We start from the raw sequence: 11,231 nt of genomic DNA on the forward strand, positions 1-11,231 counted from the left end.
AATATACTATTCGTATGGCGTAAGTTAGTTATAGAAATTATCAGCAACAACATTTTAAACATTTACACCAAAAAAACTTATTTCTCTAATTTTGTATAGATTTTTACAGCAGAATAAGTATATAAAACCATTACAGAAAGTTGTATTAAACAAATAGGTAATGCCAGTCGTATGCTAGAGTAAAATGAAATAAATATTTTCCATAATTAGAACATGTTTTTTTTAGTTTTTGCTGAAGAATTATAATTTGACTCGACACTGACAATAGTTTTTTGCAAAATGACCAATCTAAGCTGTATACCAACCTGTCCAAGCTGGGATTATTGTCAAAATCCACCCTCTTTGGCTCTAATTTCTAAGATAATGTGTATATAGTAAAATAGTATGTTCCTAACACAGTAAAACAGAACAAACAAATGTGTAATCGTTAAGCTAAACAACATGTTTGCTCGAAAAGCTTGATTTTGTTATAAAAAAACTTTCTTTTTTACTGGTTGCATGTAACTCTCGTTTATTATTGGTTATTGAAACTATCTCCCGGAAAATATGCCTTGAAGTAAATTTATATTAGATCTATTATATTGTTAAATATTAAATAACCAATTTACACCGGGATTGGGACTCCCTGTGCTTAAAACAACTGCCGTGCATTCACCACTGTTACTAGAACCAACAACAATGGCTGCAGTGAAACTGTTATGCGCACTCAGGTTAGGGCATTCTATGGTACTAGGGCCAGTCCTTGGGCTGATCGTCACACTTCTACCATGTAATACCCCCCTCACACATGATCTTAAAATTTGCATGATAATCCCTTTCTACATAAACAAAATTAAATTATACGATTGTGCATATTCAACCGTGGAATTCAGTTGAGCGCCATTGAGGCACTTAGTAGCATGAAACATATTGTTTATGTTTTCTGAGAGGATGTTAAGTTTACTTTTCTGCATGATCTGCCTATATGAACGCATGACGATAATGAAATGAGATATATGCTTAAAAATTAGCATGTAACCTTAGCGAGGCCTTCTATTCGACAAGTGGTGTAATGTACTCGCACCTTGTATATACATAAACAAGCAATAAAAGAATTGGATGTGGTCCATGTCAAAACACGATAGTAAAACTGGTAAAGTTTGGCATTTTTCAGGAGAACTCAGAAGCAACCACGTTGGACTAACTTATCCCGTACTTGTTTACATACGCTCTAATTCTATTGATGTCATATATACAAAATTAATTAAATTATGTTTCATTTCGTATATGTGCTAAATGTTTAATTGAAAGGACAGGGCAAGATTTTGTCAATTTCCACCAAGATAAATAAACATCATCGGAAATGTATTCTGAAAATCATAAAAAAATCAACAGAGTTTGACTTTAACATGGATCGATAAAATACCAACATATCGTAAACTAATGAAAACTGCAGTAGATTATAATTTTAAGTAAACACGGAGCAAGCTCATTAATTAAGTTGAAGAAAAAGATCCTCTTGGATTAAATAGTATTTAAGAACATGTTTTTAATAATTTCCAAGCGTTGATGGATATACAATTTTGCGTCAATACTATTTATTTATTCTATGTCAGCTATGCCACAGAGATTTAATTGAAACATTTTACACCAGCTGGCTTTATTATGTGTTATGTTTATATTCATTTAATAACGTGTTTCTAACATAATAATTTGTCGCTTCTAGCAAATCAAGAAACAGTGTAATACAAAATGTGCAGTAACCTATTTCGGAGACGTAAATCAGTCAGATTGTCAAGGGTGGAACGACGTTTTTTTTAACAAAGCATACAGGCGTCTTTTGTATAAAAATCAATTTTTACATTTTCGAAATGTTGTTGTAGTGGCTCAATATGACATGGACTTATATGTGCATTGCTGTCTCCCAGTGAGAGGTTACAACAGTTTAACAGTTAGTGAAAGTTAACCCACTCGTCAACTGAAATCTGGAATTCTCACTAAATCTTCAAATCTGAGTCTCTGCAAAATAACCTGAAGGTCCGCTTGGTACCTCTCCAAATGGTAAATAAAAATATTTTATTTGTTTCCCCGATTGTAGCCCTTGTTGTGTATGTATAATTTTATATTTATTCTCTTTAAATTGGCATGAGTTATAGAAACTATCATTAGTCTACATAATAATAAAACAGCTTAAATATTGGTTTTTATAAAATATTGATAAATTCGATAATTTTATCGGAAACAAAGTACACTGACACTTCCCAAAGTGGTTTCATTAGGAAAATGATAACAAGCTATCATAAATTTTTAAATCTTTGGTGTTTCATCTATAATGACAACCATGTATGTGGACTTGTTATGAGGGTAATAATTTACCTTTTAAGGTAGGGCGAGATATTTTTTCAGGTTAGAAGCGGCACTGCTTTTATTATTTTATATTCTTTTAGAATAATTTGCATGTAGTTGTGTTAAAAATTCAATCTTTTCTGCGTAAGAATAGGGTATATGTGTAATTTAACAAGAGTAAGGACTCACCATCAAATAAAATAGGAAATTGCCTTAAAGTTGGAAAGACTGATTCATAAACTTCATGCACAGGCTAATGTAAGTGATGACTAAAACTCGTTTCATTTCTTTAGCAAAATTAAACAAAGATATTCTTAACGTTATTGTATTAAAGTCCGACAATCATCAATATTGTTCTTTAGATCACGTAATAGAATATGTATAAAAAGAAAGAAAAGGCACACTACAAGGAAGTAAATGATGTTGGTCTCATAACAACGCAACTCTAATCATCTTATGAAAAAAACCAAAATTAATTACTGAGGAAATACATTTAAATTTTGAATTGTAAACAACGCACACACATTCATAGACTGGTGTCAAGAGAGATTAGTTATATTTTTAATTTATTAATCTATTTACAACTGTACTGTTTCAAACGCGATTATAACTGAAAAGTATGTAGTGTAGAGGATGGAGCCCTTACAGTAATTAACTATAGCTAAATGTACAGTAAAATAAGTAAGTTACAGTACTTCTGCTGTTCTATAGGTAATAAGTCAAATTATTGAGATGCTACAATCTAAACTCAAGGCCTAATTTTCAACATCAATATTCAGAGAGCATCTACAGCCATACATACAACACTACATCTAAGTTATATTCAATGAAAAATGTGATGTTTTGACTTATCCATCTGCAGAATCTTGCCGTCAAAGACACAAGGGCTCAGCCGTGGTGTCAGGGTCACACGGAAGAAGACCGAACATTAACGCTGCTAACATTGTCCGTAATAACTTGAAGTAAAACTATTCAGAATTCCACTCTACTGAACAATTTTTCGAAAGTATTAGATTTTAAAATTGTGTTTTCGTGGTAACTAGGAATAGTTGCTGTTAATTAAGAAATTGACAGCTTAGGTTATAGTTGTATAAATTCTAAGAAAGAGACATAGTGTAGATCTTAGCACTAGGGTATTAAATGTTCAATGTGTACTTACATAATGCTATGGATTTTAAATAAAATAATATCAGTTCCTTATGTTTTGGCCATAAAAAATATACTTTTTTTTTAAATATTTGCTCAAAATTCGTGTATATGCGCTGTTTTTCCTATAAATATTTTGAGGGTAAAAGCAGGATTAAATTAAAACATATTCTGAATATTGCTTTTGTTATTGTTTAATTTTTGCCATCCACATCCTAAAGAATAACATTACCTTGCCAAAGTACCGCATTTTGAAAATCAGAGTTTTGTCTTTGACCCTTTTGGGATCCGAAAGCTCGTAGAGCACAGAGAAGGTATTACGTATTTTACGAGCAATGATTGAACTTATATTGGTTGCTGTATAAACATATACATATATATTAAAACTTCATTCTATAAATGATCAAAGTTACAAAAACTGATACCGAATTATTTTATGATTTAATATATGTACAATATTTTGAGCATTTTATATACGTACTGTGAAGGCTAGCATGCTCTTTTAACTAAAATATCAGATTTAACGCATCATAAAACTTAAAAGTACCAAAATAATTTACATTAGTATATTTTTTGCTATTAATTGAATATATAAATTAGTTATAAATATTAGAAATATTTTTTTGTTTTTAACCCATATAAATCAATATACCAGGGGTAGAAATGTTGTTAAACACTATTAGAATCGTATAAATACTTAGTTGAACAAGATGATGTTTTGGTGAACTGTGATGTGTAAGCTCACTATTTTGTGGTAATTCGTTAGGCTATATGCTTCCATGATGGCTTATAATTTTATGCAACGAAACAAATATTATCAATAAATTTTTAAACCTTTATTGAGTTACAAAGTACATCTATAACGTCAAAATTTTCAGCTTGAGATTAACAATGTAAGTTCAAATTTTCACGCTCAGACTCCTTGAATTGACTGTTTGGCTTAGATTAAAAATCCTAAAGAAATCTCATTAAAATTTTATTGTAATGTAAATCATAGTTTGTAACTGCTGCTCCTTATTTTCTCAGATTATGTTCCAACTTATCTTGAAACGTTTTGGATTTTTAAATTTAGCTTGAGATTAACAATGTAAGTTCAAATTTTCACGCTCAGACTCCTTGAATTGACTGTTTGGCTTAGATTAAAAATCCTAAAGAAATCTCATTAAAATTTTATTGTAATGTAAATCATAGTTTGTAACTGCTGCTCCTTATTTTCTCAGATTATGTTCCAACTTATCTTGAAACGTTTGGGATTTTTAAATTTAGAATGAATACTGTAATTAACTACTAAATCAGACTCACTAATCATACTACACTAACTACACTATTAGACAGTGGTGAATATGTCACAGATTATTAGACACCTAACCATAGTATCCCACTCTCATGATACAAAACAGGAACAAGGAAAGCTAAGCTATGTTACGTTACAAAATAATTTGCTTTATAGTACCTTGTGTAGCATGTAAAAGAGCATCGTGGAAATGGAATGATTTCACTGGCACTGGTCTGGTGTGCTTGTATGTTGACTGTCTTGTTTGGGATTTGCTTTCTCTATTTTTATCCAACATCTTTTTTCTGCAATTTCATTGTGATGTGTTTATATAACCTACAAACAAAGTTACTCCGTAAAATAGAAGTAGTGCATTTCTAATTTATTATGGTACTGTAAACTAGTAATGTGCGATAAGACCAGCGACCAAAGAAGAACATTCTTTGGTTCTTCTTTGGTCGCTGGATAAGACCCCTAAAAGTATCAAATTTTTCAGTAAGAGAAAATTCTGAGGTAAATATTTGTAGCATTTCTAAATCTATTACGTTAAAAAATATATAGTTAAGTAATAAAATATTAAGTACATAATTTAATAAGATTCCTTGAAAATATACATTCGACTATAACATTATATATATGTGTAAAATTTGGTTTTTAATTCTGTGCGCACCAGTTGTGTGACAGAAAAAGTATTACTCTTAGTTTAAAAATAATTAAATGTATACCTAAATTTAAAAATGTAAATTTTAACAGAAACCTGAAGTGATATGTCTTGAAAAAATAGTTTCACTAACCTCTCTACACACAAACAAGTTAACAATTGTCAGCAGATGCAGACTGTACACAATAGTTTGCTCTATAATAGCTATCTTACAAAACAATTATATGTTTTGATGTATATTTCGACAGTTTTTTTGAGTTCTTCGATAATTTTTTTGAATTATTTACTTGCAACTACACAAGTATACTTCATATTTTTTCTGTGCCACATAGATTAGTATATTTGATTTGTTACATTTAAACTATGGAGTGTTAGATTAGAAGTGGTATGCATTTCTATTGTAGTAGTTTTTTATTTAACAGAAGTATTTTTGCAAGATTTATTTTTCTATAAAATACTTTTCGAATCCATATAATTTACAATCCATATGTAGCCTACATTTCTTTCAAAATTGAAATAAAAATACATTTATGTTTTTACACGTATTTAAATGATGCTATAAATCTCTGACTTGTACAAATAACTTAAACATCATCTACTTATGAATATTTAGTTTTATTATTAACCTATTAACAAAACACGAGTTTATTTCAGTCTACTGTATTTAAACACGAGAACACTTTTCTTCTTATTTTTATACACAAACCAATATTTGATTCCCGTCATTTATATAAGAAATTTGCATTTGAACAATATTTAAGGATTCATCAAAAATATAATGAAACTGTTTAATGACATTTTCAGTTATATTTTAGTCTTAAGTGAAAAGTATAGTCAAAATATTTGAAAATCTACTAACGATATATCTATTAACTAGTAACTTATATGTTTTATGTTGAAAAGTTAGAAATTGTCATCAGAAGCAGACTGTAGACAATATTTAGCTCTACATGTCCAACATATATTTTTGTAAAATAATTTTAGTATGTTGCCACACTTTTAGTTTTACCCTTTTGTTCGTATGAATAACCGTATGTATTAGGGTTTGGATACCTGAGTAACAGGTTAGATTACGTTACTAGAATTGTAGTATTTCATTTTAGTATCATAAAACGATGGACAAGATCCGAAATACTGTATGATATTTATAGGGAGTATCATGTACACTTAAAGTGTGTGTTTAATCTATGTATTACAGGTATCGAGCTAATATATAACAAAATAACTCAGTTAAGTTAAATTATTTGATCAAGTACTCAAATATTTATTGTATTTTACCGTGGTCGGCTAAGGGTAAAATTGTTTTTATCGTTTCGATATGGTATGGGTGACATCACATTCCACGATGTGGGAGTCTCTGGCAGATTCTCGGCATTTCTCACATATATCTATCTGTTGTTTGCTGTGAAGCAGCAGAAATTCCTCAAGTAACTCTTCAACGCAACAAATAATACTGAGTTATTCATATTGTGATGAGCACGAACACAGTTTGGTGAAATTTTTTAATTAACCACAAATCATTTTATAAACAGCTTTGGATTATTAAAATGTTACTTAAATAATGTAAAAATGTTTAAATGTAAAGTGTATGTAATTAACCATATAGGTTAACACGCCTTTTAGTGCGAATTGAAAACGTACTTTTTTTTGGAAAACCAAAAAGGTCTTGCGAACACCAATCAAGTCATAACAGACACCTGGTAATCGAAGAGAAAGATGGAAATTTAAGATCACTCATCAAACGTTTCAAATTTCATCGTATTTGTACTGGGCCATGTCACAATACTGTGAAAATGGCTGATTTTGTTATACCTCACCAGTCATATAAATTTATAGTTTTCTACTTTATCTTTATACGAAATTTATCAATACAAATGCAGGTATGTTATCACATATCTCGTAATTCTGTGTTTTGACATTTTTTTTTGACAATGAAAGGATTGTAAGGGAATCATGACTGTTTTAGGGCATTTGGAATCGATCAGTGATACAAAAATCAGTAAAACAACATTTAAAGATCTGCAATTTGATGACCTCCTAAGGGAAATACGTAACTTGACACATAACTAGAGGTTAAGATAATCGAACGTTTTGACACGTCAGGAATCAGAACTAGGTGTTGCGTGTCAAGTTCATGCTACAGAAAACAGGTCACAATAGGTTTAAACTCACCGACAAATCACATTGAACTGACCAGAGGCCAAAAGTAAATAGGAGTGGACCGTTTTTAAGAGTTTTTATGGCCTCGTATACCAATAGTTCACCTTGTTGAATTTCTTAAAACCATACTGTGTCTCTGATATGATTTGTTTATTTTAGTATAGATTGCAGATATCTCTTATGTAAGTCATTCAGCTGAGGAAGAGTTCAGATCTCAGATCTCGATTGTTACTTTTATGGATGATTAGTATCACTGAACGAAGACACGTATCCATAAAAATCCAGTTTCCTTTTTAGTGGAACCTATTAGTGATAACAATTTTTTTCATCCCGCATTATTGTATGTAATTCAAAATGCAAACACTACTCTTCAGTTATTTTAATTATTTTTACACTTGTAAGAAATATATATATTTGTATTTATTATATGATAATTTCCTAGATAGCTTGCACAGTGTTTTGTGAATGTTGTAAGTGAAAACATGTTATTAACATATTAATTATCAGTAGTTTAAAGAATAACCTATTCTTTGCAGAAATATAAACACATTACTTTGCATGAAGAAATACTGAAACAAGAGATTGTTTATGCTAAAACACTTTTTCTGTAAAAGCACTTTGTAAATCTAATTATCAGACTGCTATCTAAATAGCTGTTGAGTGCATTCACTATTTTCCTACTCAGGGAAGTGATTACAAATAGTGTCGTTATTTATTATGCTTTTACAAATAATATTGTTTTTCACAGGTGGTGTTAATAAACTGAAAATATTGAGATGTATATAATAACAGCTTTTGCAATTCACTTTAAATATATAACCATAACTTTCTTTTGAAAATTAAGGAATGGCAATAATTGATTATAGTACAATATTATTATATACTCGTGTTATACAATATATTACATCATCGTGCCTTTTGTATAATATAATGTATTTTTTTTAGGTTCGGCAAGTAGTTGACCTAGACACTCAACGATTGGAAGCGCAAGAAAACGACACGTCGTTGCCTTGTATGTATGTAGAATATGTATACACTCGATAGTCCCTGGAGATACAATAATCATTGTAAATCACAAGTGTTCTACTTGGCAGAGGTGTTTGCAACTTTGAGGTGGACGATCTTCGAAATCCTTATTTCTATTATTTTAAATTTTCCATATGTTTATCGATATGCAATATTCTCTTATATGTTAGTCCGATAACAACAATACACACCACAATATAAACCATTCTTCATTATACCATATATAAAAAGAGTAATAAATAAATATACGAGCAATAGTCTTAAATGATTTGTCAAATACAATGAAATGGTCAAAAATAAGGTAAAAGAGAAACAGTTGTTATGCATTAAATGCATGAAATAGGCGCTCCTTTTGAGCACGAAACATGCATTAACATAAAGTAATATATATTCTATTGTGTTAGTATCATGACATATTTTACAAGATTGAATGCCAAAAAAAGCTTGATGGTTATTGGGAGATATTTCTGTTTCCTTATCGACCTTCGCAAAATTTAAATTAAAAGATCAGTGCGACGAATCTTCAGGTTAAAGAGTCAAACAGTGTCTTTGAGCACAAAAAAATAAAAATAATTTTACAGTACGCAAAATTTCGCAGTTGAACAACCTACTACGGCGGAATTGAAAACATAATGGCTCATTAGGATTTTTGTAAAACATGCCAGGGTGAAGAAGACTTACATCACCAATAAATTTAGAGTATCTCACATGTATACATGTAGAATGTTTTCATTAAGGCGGTTCGGTATGCCCTATCCTTCCCATGTTAATTTGGCCAATTTTATGTACCTTTTTCTCAGAAACCTTTAAAGCTATCATCATCAAACTTTAGGACACTACTATTTAGACCTTTGTTAACATTTAGAGCGGAACAAAGTTAAAAAAAGAAGTTTTTATCTAATTTGTTGTAAATAAAAAATGTATTAATTTTTTGTAAAATAATTTATAATTATAATTTTTTTTAATAAAAATTTAAAATAGATTTTTATAATGTCTTCCGCTCTAAATGTGTGTACTGGTCTTAAGTACATGTGTATTTTTTTAATGTTAATCTGATCAGTGGATCTTGAGAAAAAGGTACATAAGTGATAAAAAAGTTAATTTTCGGGAAATCGCAGCTAAAGGCAACACACATCAAATAAGTGAATTCACTGACCTTTATTATAATATTAATGACATCCAGCTGCATAACTAGGGTTATCAGGATCCTCCAACTCTTCCTTTTGACTGATATTACCTAGTTTCACTTTTGAAGCACTAACAACATCATCTGTGTCCTCATTATTCGGCGTAGGACTAGGCTCAGTTTCACTCTCAACTAACCTATCTTCCACAGTTTCTTCCAAAACAACACCACTACCACTGCTTTCACACTCTACAACTACTTTCTTTTTGTAAAACTCAATTTTTCTCTTTTTAAAAATTCTATTACCTCTAGGCATTTTAGAAATCAAATGCGTTCTACAATCAAAATAACAGTAACTACAATCCACCAAACAGAACTTGTTTTGTTTACAAACACAAAATTGGTTTATTGTAACTGAAGACAGTTATAGACAGCTGTATTTTTTGTTAGTAGACAAGGCAGGTGTACCAACCCATAAATCTAAATCATAGTTTGGAAGAATACAACTGTGTTACTATAACAAATACTTCAGTTGAAATGGAAACACTAAATTGTTGGCATGTAGTATATTTTTCAAAATAAAAATAAAAATAGTTCCCATCATCGGATTTTAATAGTTTTTGCATTAAAATGTCAGGAATTAGTCACAGAATAATAAAATATTAAAACACGAAAATTTATAAAAATTTCATTTTTTGGATACCGAACCCCCTTAATTTTTTGCTCTATAACATATATAGGTTTGTACATGCGATTGGTCACATTCGACACTAAATATAGAGTAAAACCATAAGGAATGTGCTTCTGAATCTTGGTTGTAGTCGATCTTTGTGGATTGTTCTTGCATGTTGGAATGTTTTCTAATATACTCTCAAAATCCATATAAATAACGTACGGATGGCTAAACTTCTTTTGATAATTAGTAAATTTAGTTGTTAGACCTGAAAACGGCATAATTGGCTTACAAACTTCATGTTGCTTGCAAATTTCTAAATGATCTGTTAAATCTCCAGATTTGTAGAAATGGCTTAAACATCTTCTACATAGAAAATTTTTATGTCCATGTTTGGATGTTTGAGAACTCACTAATCTACTTAAATCGGTTATCAAAACAAAATGAGATTTGTCTTCTTGTTTAACATACAATAAATCGATTTCTAACTCGGCATTATAAACTTCGGAAATTTGTAGTGGAACAATGTTGAGTTTTTCGTCATAAGTATAGATATTTATAGATATTTTTGGATATTTGTACTTGGAATTGGAGCTGCGTTTCTCAAATAATTGTATATCTTTTAAAGACATTGGATACTCAAAGCCCGAAAATATCTCGTCATTTACAAATTTCTCGTATTGCTTTGGTCTGTCAGCATTCTTTTCGGGTTTTCCAATAGCACATCGGATAGAATAAACAAAACAGAAATCATCTTTATTTTTTATATTTATACAAGCTTTCTTATCTTTGATTTTCTTTGGTAAATCGATATATGATCCTGCGTTCATCATTTCGTGTT

The 11,231-nt window shown here is 30.1% G+C and overlaps 1 long non-coding RNA gene across 1 annotated transcript; it reads left to right on the forward strand.

The window, feature by feature from the left end:
* The first annotated feature begins 1,660 nt into the window (after nt 1-1,660).
* On the forward strand, nt 1,661-8,848 carry LOC124372795. The gene is made up of 2 exons (XR_006923367.1): nt 1,661-2,040; nt 8,511-8,848. It is a non-coding gene; the product is annotated as an uncharacterized LOC124372795 (long non-coding RNA).
* Nucleotides 8,849-11,231: the final 2,383 nt, after the last annotated feature.

Source organism: Homalodisca vitripennis, unplaced genomic scaffold, assembly GCF_021130785.1.
Source record: "Homalodisca vitripennis isolate AUS2020 unplaced genomic scaffold, UT_GWSS_2.1 ScUCBcl_4036;HRSCAF=9935, whole genome shotgun sequence".
NCBI lineage: Eukaryota > Metazoa > Arthropoda > Insecta > Hemiptera > Cicadellidae > Homalodisca > Homalodisca vitripennis.